General features: G+C 41.9%; 1 long non-coding RNA gene across 1 annotated transcript in view; it reads right to left on the bottom strand.

The window, feature by feature from the left end:
• LOC142651538 (uncharacterized) overlaps window positions 1-11,492 on the bottom strand; it is a 59,596-nt gene that overhangs the window by 21,655 nt on the left and 26,449 nt on the right. The window lies entirely within an intron of this gene.

Raw genomic sequence — 11,492 nt, 5'->3', positions numbered from 1 at the left:
ATGGCTGGGCAGTGACGCTGGAAAATAACTTTGTGTGTCAATGTTGCTCTCTTCCATCAGCATTTTAGGCTATGTTCAGGTGTTACAGAATTTTTCAGCTGCAGACTTTGCTGTGGATTTAAAGCAGATTTCACCATGAAATATGCATCAAAATTCCGTAAAAATCCACAACATATAGGGAATGCTTCAGAATTGAAAATCCGCACACAATCACTGACGTCATTGTCCATATATGGGGCTCCAGGAGCGGAATTCCCAGCCTCAACATGGCAGATGCTGACTGGGGATTCCACCCCTAGATGGAGTCTGGCTACAGGGGTTGTGGCACTATCTTTAAGGGGGTGTGGCACTATCTACATGGGCAGTGTGGCACTATCTACAGGAGACACTGGTTCTATCTACATGTGCACTGTGTGTGGCACTATCTACATGGGCACTATCTATGTTGGCACTGGCACTTTATATGTGGCACTGGCACTAGGAGCAGCTAAGGGGCATTATACTGTATGGGGGTAGCTAAGGCTGCATTATACTGTATGGGGCAGCTATGGGGCATTATACTGTATGGGGGCAGCTAAGGGGGGCATTATACACTATGGTGGCAGCTAAAGGGGCATTATACTGAACAGTCAGCTGTGGGGAATTTTAGTGTATGGTGGCAGCTAAGGGGTCATTATACTGTATGGGGCAGCTTTGGGGCATTATACTGTAGGAGGTCAGCTATGGGTGTATTATACTGTATGCGTCAGCTATGGGGCATTATGCTGTATGTGGCATTATACTGTATGGGGGCAGCTATGGCGCATTATACTGTATGGGGGCATCTGTGTGGGCATTATACTGTATGTGGGCAGCTATGGGGGTATTATACTGTATAGAGGCAGCTATGGGGGCATTATGCTGTATGAGGCAGCTATGGTTCATTATGCTGTATGGGGAAATTTGTTTGGGCATTATACTGCATGGGGGCATCTGTGTGGTCTTTATACTGTATGGGGGCATCTGTGTGAACATTATACTGCATGGGGCATCTGTGTGGGCATTATACTGTATGGGGGCATCTGTTTTGGCATTATACTGTATGGGGGCAGCTATGGGAGCATTATACTGTATGGTGGCAGCTAGACGGCATTATACTGTGTGGGGGCCGCTATTTGGCATTATACTATGTGGGAGGCACTATGGGAGCATGATACTGTGTGGGCTGAACCGGGTGTGCATGGGCGGAATGTGTCAGGGATTTTGGCATTCTCGTCATGAACAATTATGGAGATCCCTAAGAAACCCCAACGGACCCCATTAAAGTCAAAGGGGTCCAACAGTGACTATTTGGAATTCTAAAGTACCTCAAACTATACCTCCCAACTCCCAAGAATTGCAAAGAGGGATAACCGATGTAGCGCGCCGCTGCAACTTTTTTTCCTTTTAAGACACACCTCTAATCCCGCCCAATCTGGGGTTGGGGTTTCTTAGGGATCTCCACAATTTTTCACTACGAGAATGCCAAAATCCCTGACACATTCCACCAATGCATGTGTGAACAGAGCCATAACGGTATCAGTCGGAAAGCTTGTTACATATGAAATACAATGCAAGTCAGTCATTGAGGAACTAAATAAATGTCCAGATTTCCCACAAATGTGAAAAGACAAATTTTGTGGCCTCAGCATGTACATACACAGAGAAATCGGACTACATAAAGGTTATCCTCACAGAACTCTATAGATTGCAGGTATTCTTTCCTCAACCATTGTCTATTTCTAATTCTAAACTGCAAAATAACTGTCTGTGGATTGTAGGGCCACTGGGTTTCTCTCTATTTATAGATATTTAAGGTAATATAACATAAATGTCTCTTTAATGTATAAAATATAGAGGAGTAGTTTAGGACAGCATTGCAGGGAACCATTAGATATATAACACTTCAGTAAAAAAAAAAGAACATACGGATGAACAGTCTGATCTTGATACTTCTCTAGGTGCAATTGTTACCATGTGGGAGGGGAATCCATATCTGCTATAACGGGATGGTCTTCTTTTTAAGATAATGGTAGATGGTTATGGATAAGTGAAATTTGGCATTTTTACTTCAATAATGACCTTGAATTCAAGGTAGTTTTTTTTAATTAAGTTAATTTGAATCATCAGGGGCTGCAAGTGACAAATCATAATGAAGATGTCAGAGGATTGAGAGAATACTTACATAGAGTAACTTTTTTTGCCCTGACTGCATAAATTGTGACAAAAAAACACCCGCCAAAATCTGGTACCTTTAAATGCACCCATAGGGTAAGGCCACTGCTGTTTACTTGCAAAATTGTGTATTCGTTGAGGGTCTATTTCTTAAAGCGACCCACCGCTTCCGGGACATTTTAAATAGGATAGTGTGTATGGAGTAATAATGTCTGATGCCCTCCACTTGTGCCCCTCTGCCGTTGGTCTGCCTTTTTAGGGTTCCGTCTCTGCTGTCCCAAAATTGCCACAGCGCTTTTCAGATTACGAGTCTGAGACACTCCCACTGTTCTCGGATTGGCCAGAGCTGCTCACATGAGCAGTTCTGTGCAATCTGTGAACAGATGGAGTGTCTTAGACTCAGTCTGAAAAGCGCTGTGGCCATTTTGAGACAACACAGAGGGGACCCTAAAACGACAGAACCACGACAGAGGGGCGCAACTGGAGGGCACCAGGTAATTATAAACTCCATATTCCCCATTACATGTATAATTTTGTCCTTAGACAAAATGGCCACCCAATTTTGCAGATAAACGGGACTTCTTACCCGCAAAAACGCGTGGCTATTAACAATCAATTTGAAAACCTTGAAATGCTGTTTGGTGCAGTTTTCATCCGCATTGTGCCTGCGTCTTTGCCGCCCCATGTGGCCTAACATTTTTCACACTGGTATCACCAACTTTTATTTATTTATTCTCTTTTTGTTTTTATTATTTTCATATTACAAAGAAAGTCTCACCTTACATTTAGGCTCTATTTACATCTGTGTCAGTCTCCATCACAGGAGCCGAACAACGAAAAACCGGAGTTGCCAGACCAACTGCAGCTGACGGAACCCATTGACTTTAATGAGTTCTGTCAGGTTTTTGTCACGATGTCCGTCGCTATTGTGCTATTTCGGCTGGCAAAAATGACGGAGCCTCTAACTCAGATATGAACAAGGCCAGACCACTATCATTTCTGCACCACGGATTGAAATAATTACTATCTACTTACAATGACTTCACAGCTGACTATCATAGCTGAAATGGCTTTATCTATCACTTATCATCGCCTTTGACTGTGCACATAAGGCGGAATTTATCAACCTTTCATTGGCATAGAAAAGTCGCAAAAGGGCCTTTTTACGCCAGCCCCGCCACTTTTGTGGGAAAGGGGGCATGGCTTCAGAATGGGGGCAGGGACACCGAGGGCTGACAAATTGATTATCACTTACTGGCGTAAAGTATAGTGGGGCCCATTACCTTATGCCCCAGATCAGACCATCACAACAAACCCCCCCCCGCCGAACATTGAATTTTCCTTTTAAAAGTATGCTTGTCTGACTGCTTCCCTTTTCTTCTCCCCTCCGAGTCCCCTTGGACTCCCTCAGCACGCTGCCGGTCATACAAGGTCCTGGCGCCGGGATGCGTCAGGACGTTGTATGTGACGCAGCATTGATGATGTTGACATGACGTGAGTATACTTATTTTTTATTTTACAGTATGTCCGATGGGAAAGGGGGAATGGATGGCGCATAACCGTGGTCGTTGCTCCACAATTGTGGCACATAGTTGGCTGAAAAATGTGACACAGTTATATTAAGGCATTTGCATCTTACTCAAACTTCCTTTATATTAAGACTGGTGTGTGAAACTCCAGTCTTAATAAATTCCCCCTTGGACTTTTAGGAAAACCACATACAGGTTCATTACTTTTAGAGGGCAAGAGTGCCTTCACACATGCCGAATGGCACTGTTTCTTTTCTGTGCAGTCAATTATTGGTTGGCAAAACTGTGCACATTTTACCATCAACTGACACGGTTTTACAAAGAGTTTTTGGCCATATTGGCTTCTACAGGTGAAACAAGTTCTTTCAACTTGTTTCACCTGTAGAAGCTGTACGGCCATAAACGACATCACAAAACCATAGTATTTCGTGTTAAAAGGCAAGCAGTTCTACAGAGCTGTATTTGGCTGCACAGAAGAAAGACTGTTCCATTCTGCATGTGTGGAAGCGCCCTAATCTTTTCTGGTTCTTACATACTTAACACCTTCCGGCTGTTTCACGTCGATGTGTTTCTTTGCCTACACGATTAATAACATTTCCATATTAACATCTATTAAAACCTCTCTAAACAAAGTCCTAGGGCATGCTACCCTAGGTTACTGTAGTAAGAAAGATGATTATCTTATTGACCAACTGCCAGCCTGAGGCAATGAAGTTCTTGAGGTCAAATATCTATGGAAGCGATAATAAAATGATGAGATGTTGACTTCTACAAGAAAGGTCAAGGAATTCTGCATTGTAACACTGACATTGTTTCACGTTTTACTTTTACATTCACAGTTAGTTTTTGTCTATTATCAACATGTGCTCAAGTCTACTAATCCTTTATAAAGTGCCATGATTTATCTATGCAAATAGCAGATAATATCGCATGTTAGTGTGTGATGACAAGACTCTTCATTTGCTGCTCCAGCTAATAGTGACGCATATGATGGGTGAGCTTGGAATGGCTATGTTTGTTGCCGATGCTGCAGGTCATGTCATGGAAACAGTGACACCAGGAAAAAAGAAAGAAGAACCTCCAGCAAAATTTCGTCCCAAAGGCGGAAAACAAAAAGGTAACATAACAGAAAGCAAATGCTGCAAATAACAATTATTAGTGTTATTATAGTGGATGAATTTTCATCTACTGATATTTGTGTATAGAATGTAATGTATCTTAAGCAAGCTAGTCGTAACTACTATATAAATACAAAGTACTAAGGCTCAGTTCACATTGGAATCGTGGCTTTCATTTTTGCATGATTCATGACGGATTTGTTGGAATCCGCTATGATCTGTTATGATCCATTATGATCCATATCTTTTTTATCCACATTAACTTATAATATGGCTGTCAGGTTTATATTAGGTATATAATTTTTTTACTGGATAGGATATCGTAGCATTTTATGCTAATCTGAACTCTCAAGTGTGACCAGAGACTAAAGTTGGCCATACACATAGAACTTTGATTGGCCAGAATGCGGAAGATTAATTGTCCGTGGGATAGCTCTTACAAACAATCCCACCAGCAACATAACAGAGTAAACTGACTCGCTGGGGACAGCACAAAGTGGCAAATGATTGGTCAAATTTGGCCATGTATGCCACTGTACACGTTCGACCTCGGCCAAAATTTCCCAAGCATCGGATCATATTTCTTGATCAGATCAGAAGTCTGCCTTGGCTATCGCAACTGATAGTTTGTTTTAACGTTGGTCGGCCAAAATTTCCCATTTCGGCCGACTTTAATCTCATGTTCATGGTCAGCTTAAATCAGAAAATATTTAAACAAATCTAATCAATATTATTGAAGTATATTTAGTCATCTTATCACTTACAACCTCCAATGTTCATCGCTTTTCTGGTCTAACTGTAATCAGAGGAGGGAATAAGAAGTGAGGCTTCCTAGCTATAGAACTTAGGGATCTTTAACAATGTCATGACCAGGCAAAGAAGTAGCCGGAACATTATGTATCTGCACAAATACACATATCTTCATAGTGAAGTCTATCTGAGCAGGTCTTGGATATTAATATGTATGACTACGTGTTAACTCTAGGTTTTTGTGGAAGAACATCTAGAGAGATCAGCATTTTTAAGTTTAGTGTCACATGCACTGCAAGCTATATCTAGAATTACAGAAAGGGAAGACAGTGAAGAAGAAGCTAGTGTTTTCCCTTTGATGAATCATAAGTTTTATAAATACGCTTATATCATCTATTATTTCTATCTTATTAGGTCAACTCTCCAAAAAGGAATCTGACAAGGGTAAGAGTAATTTAGGATCTACCTACAATATAATGTTTGTGGGGCTGTTCGCTATCTGATATTAGAGGAAAAATGTATTCCCTCCAGATGAGGTATTCCAGGTGACTGGCAGCTGCTTATCTTCACGCTCCAAGGCATTAACCTATGCATTAAAAAATGCATGCTAGCTGGGAAACTGGACAACATACATTATATGACCAAAAGTATGTGGACACCCCGATAATTATTGAGTTAACGTGTTTCAAAGACACCTGTGGCAAGGAGGTGCATAAAATGAAGCACACAACCATCCATAGCAGAAGTGGAGGTGTCTAAAAAATTTGGGCCTGCATTTCATAGGGTAGTTACGTACAAATCAATGTGAAAGGATACGTTTCTGATCACATGCACTCATATTGGATGGTTTTCCTTTGGTTTAGGCACAACTCTTAGTAACCCTTGACAATTGGACACAGCCGGTCAGGGCAGCCGTTGTCTGTTTTACAGCTTTTGAGTACAGGCACTAAGTGTCAACAAATGCACATACAAGGTAAATGAAGCCGGTAAAAATCACGGAACATGATTGATGTAAAATATAAGTCTCATTTGTCTGATGAAGGGAAACATATCTCCCTCAAAGACATTACATTTTTCTGTGACAATAAATATTTGTGCTTTAATCCACTGTTGGATTATGTGGATTCCTATTGGAGAAGAGCGACTTCGATGTTTCTTGATATTTTATCCTGCCCCATTTGGCTTATATGTGCATGCAATTGCCAAAGACAAACATTAGTAGTAGTATGGGTCATACTGAAGAGCTCAGTGACTTTAAAAGAGTCATAGGATTCCACAATTGCCATAAATCCGTTCTGATCTGCTAGATCTGTTGTAAGTGGAAGCTTCTAGGAGTAACAGCTCCGCTATGAAGCGGTAGACCTTGTAAACTCAGAGCGGGGCCACTGAGTGCTGAATGAAGAGTGTGGTGTGTAACAATCGCCTATCCTCTGTTGCATCACTCCCTACAGAGTTCTAAACTGCCTCTGAAAGTGCCATCAGCACAAGAGCTGAAGCTTCATGAAATGGGTTTTCATAGTCGAGCAGCTGCACTAAGTCTAAGATCACCATGCACAATGCCAAGCGTCGCATGGAGTGGTTGTAAAGCCTGCCACCACTGGACTCTGGAGCAATGTAAACACTTCTCTGAAGTGATGAGTCACATTTCACTATCTGGCAGTCTGATGGATGAATCCGAGTTTGGCAGATGCCAAGAAAACGCTACCTTTAGCACTGCATAGTGCCTACTAGGGATGTCACGATACCAGAATTTGGACTTCGATACCGATACTTTGTGTAGTATTGCGATTTCGATACCAATTCGATACTTTGCCAACAGTAATAAAAAGGAAAAAAGTTCTTCCATTTTGTGATGTGAGGCGCGAGGTGTGATGAATTTTGAATGTGCCTCACATTAATAGTAATTAACCCCATCATGTTTCTCAGTCATAATGGGTTAATATGTAAGGTACATGATGGGATTAATTACTATTAATGTGAGGTACATGGAGGTTAAATCCATCACACCTCGTGCCCCACAATAAGTGATAGAAAGCAGTTTTTATTTTATTTTTTACAGCATACACATCATAAATGATGCAAAAAAATTTTGTTGTGCAGGTTATCACGGCCGCGCCAATAGCGAATATGTATATTTTATGTATTGAGACTTATTTTAATGTTTATTGTAAAAAAGGTGTATGTGTATTTTTTATTTTATTTAACATTACTTTATGTTTTTACTTTATTTTTTAAACGTTAATGTACTGACATATATCTATATTACAGTACATTAGCCTGTGTACTGATAGTACACAGGCAGTTGTTAGGACATACCTAAGTCTAAGTATGCCCTAACAGGAAATATGGTAGGACAGCCCTGGGGTCCTTCAATGGACCCTGGGCTGTCTGCCCATATATGATATGTCCCTCAATCGCATCACAGGAATTCCCTGTGATGCGATCCAAGGGGCACCCCCTTCTCACTTCCTCTTGAATGCTGCAGTCCGCTGTGATCGCAGCATTCACGGGAATAACGGCGGAGATGAGAGGTTTCTCTGATCTCCGCTAGCGGGGCTGCAGCTGTGTAATACAGTCATTGCCCCGCTCCTGACAGTAAGTGCGCGCGCGGTCAGCATGAGGAGATGCGGCCGGCGCTGCACTAATGAGCGGCGGTTCAGGCACTGAGGACAGAACACGGGGGTGTTTTGTAGCGCGCCCGCCATGTTCTGTTTTCAGTGCCGCGCCAGCCGCATCGCATCATCCTGACCCCGCACACTTGTCAGGACTCAGAACCGCAGCAATTACTGTATTACACAGCCGCAGCCCCGCTCCCATACACTCATGTGTTACAATACTGAGCTGTGCGGCCGCACAGCTAAGTATCAAAGTACACGAAATAACGGTATCGAACCGTTTGGGGATGCAGAGTATCGAAACAGTATCGAAGTTTCGATGCATCGTGCATCCCTAGTGCCTACTGTAAAATATGGTTGAGGAGGGATTATGGTCCGGGTCTGTTTTTCAGGGTTTGGGCTAGACTCCTTGTTTCCTGTGAAGGGTAATGTTAATGCTACTACATACAAAGACATTTTAGAAAATTGTATGCTTCTAACTTTGTGGGAACAATTTGGGGAAGGTTCTTTTTTGTTTCAGAATGACTGTGCCCCAGTGCAGAAAGCAAGGACCATAAAGACATGGTGTGACGAATTTGGTGTGGAGGAACTCCAGTGGCTTGCACAGTGCCCTGACCTCAACCCCATCAAATATCATTAGGATGAATTGGAAAGCTGATTGTGAGGCAGATCTTCTCGTTCATCATCAGTGTCTGACCTCACAAATGCTGTTTTGGCTGAATGGACACACATTCCCACAGACACACTCCAAAATCTTGTGGAAAGTCTTCGCAGAAGAGTGGAGTCTGTTATAGCTACAAAAGGGGGGACCAACTCCATATTATCTCCATAATACCCACCAATACACCTTTTCACGGCTATCATTAAGGGGCTTTATTCTAGGTCGCCGCCTTTTCACGGCGGCCTAATCAACGTCCTGCACGGGTGGAGCGTGTGATCAGCTGTCTGATGACAGCCGGGCTCCTGCTCCAATGGTAGTGATCAAAGTTTACTTAGCTCACGACCGTTTAACCCCTCAAATGGCGCTGTCATTAGCGACCGCTGCATTTGAGTAGTTTACAGAGGGAGGGAGCTCCCTCTGTCACCCATCGGCGGCCCGTAAATGCAATTGCGGGCATCCGATGGGGTGCAATGGCAGCCCGGGGCCTAACAAAGGCCCCCAGGCCTGCCCTGGCTATATGCCTATTAGGCCATGCCAGAGGAATGGCCTAATATATTCCTGTCAGTTTTATACTGACGGGCAGTAATGTTTTGGTATACCGGGTAGTCCCCTGAAGTAGTAGGACTAAAAAATAATTGCGAAATAAAAATTAATAAAAGGTACACACAAAAAATGTATTTAGCGTATTATTTAAACTGCAAGGTGAACGCCATAAAAAAAACCCGCAAAAAACGACAAAATTGCTGTTTTTTTCAATTCCCCCCAAAAAATAATAATAAAAGGTTAATCAACAAGTCCCACGAACCCCAAAATGGTAGCAATGAAGTCACGCAAAAAACAAGCCCTCATATGGTGACATTGATGGAAAAATAAAAAAACAATGGCTCTTGGAAAGCAGCGATGCAAAATAAAATTATTTTAGTTCAACAAGTCCTCAGCCATGTCCACGTGAAAATAAAAAGTTAGAGCACTTTGAATGTGACGATAGAAAAACGAAAAAAATTGCTTTGTCATTAGGGGTTAACATTCATGGAACATTTATCAAGCTCATATAGGTGTGATGGTCAGGTGTTCACATACTTTTGCCTATTTAGTGTATTTTAACTCTATGGGTTGTCTGGACAATATTTATTGATGGCCTACCCTTAGGACAGGCCATCAATATCAGATCGGTGGGGGTTCAACTGCTGTGGCCTGTTCCCAGTTTACAAGCAGGCTGTGATTGGGATTGAAGTGAACGGGACTGAGCTGCAATCCCAAGCACAGCTGCTACCGATGTATACAGCGCTAGGTCTGGCAAAGATTGAAGAGGCCGAGTCGACGAATGCCGCGGCCCCTTCAGTCAGCTGATCACGGGGGTGCTGGGAGTCAGACCCCAACCGATCTGATATTGATAGCCTATCCTGAGAAATGGTGATCCATAAAAAAATGTCCAGACAACTTCTAATACAAATTACAGTGAAAACTACTGATACGAAGGCTGCTGCATACTTCCAGTTATTTATCCTTCTGATATTACATCCTACACTGATTTCCCATGTCTGGTGCCAGATTAACAAGTTGAAGTATATGCCATCTGAGAAAACGGAGTCATATCAGATAGCAGAAATAACATTACAAAGCATTTCAGTTGTCAAGTTGCAAAGTATCTTGTACCAAAATTAAAGAGGTTGTTTGGTCTGGTTGTCTTTGGTTCCCATGATTATAAGATACCTCCAAGAATTTATGTCACCATGGCTGTGCGGAAAATGGAGCATTTGAAATCGCTATTGGGAAGAGGCATTTCAGGGATTTACAATAAGTCAATAATCCACTAGAAGGATACAAGGTAAAAAGTATAAATTTATGTGAGCTGACACCTCAGTACGAGTATAATGAACATATATTGGGATGATCCCACATCGTCTGATTTTTTACAATCCTAAATCACAGGCATATAGACAAGCGATCACTAGGTAACACTAGCTGCAATAACCCACGATATCACATAGCAATATACCATGATCGCACAGAGCAATAATCGCAATGCCTAATAATCACTCTGGAGCCTGGGCCTAATAAGGTTTAGTAGAGTCTGTCAAAGTCTCCAATGGAATGTTACAGAGAAGTTTTGGAATCAGAAAAAAAAAAAAAGAGGTAAACGTTGTTTGGAAATGTACAATCTGTGATATAAGGAAATAATGTGCCAATGATTTCACTTTTATATTGTCAGAGTTTGTAAAGCCCCATGTGGCGGAGATTGTTGCAATAGAAGAGACACCACATCCTGATGAATTTCCTATAGTGGAAGAGACAGCCGGTGATACAGAACGTCAGGAGGCAGCTGAAGCAGGAGAAAAGTTATAGCATGTAATGTGTGCATCTGAAGTACATGTGTCCACCTACCACTATCACCCATGCACAATGTACTGTACAGTAAAATAATCTCACAAAATGACAGCTATAATACTGATATATCAAAATGAGCACTTTGTCTCTGTGCCTTCCTGTCACAGGAAAATGTTATATAAAATGAGGTTTTTCAATTCTCACTTCCTGAGATCTGTAATCAGCCTAATTCTATTTTTGTCTCTATGAAGTTTTCTTGATTTATCTCTGCACATTAGCTAAATGTTCTTTCTTAGAA

This window comes from Rhinoderma darwinii, chromosome 5 (genome assembly GCF_050947455.1).
Source record: "Rhinoderma darwinii isolate aRhiDar2 chromosome 5, aRhiDar2.hap1, whole genome shotgun sequence".
Lineage (NCBI taxonomy): Eukaryota > Metazoa > Chordata > Amphibia > Anura > Rhinodermatidae > Rhinoderma > Rhinoderma darwinii.
Note: the sequence above shows the minus strand (reverse complement) of the source record. Positions and strands in the feature narration are given on the sequence as shown.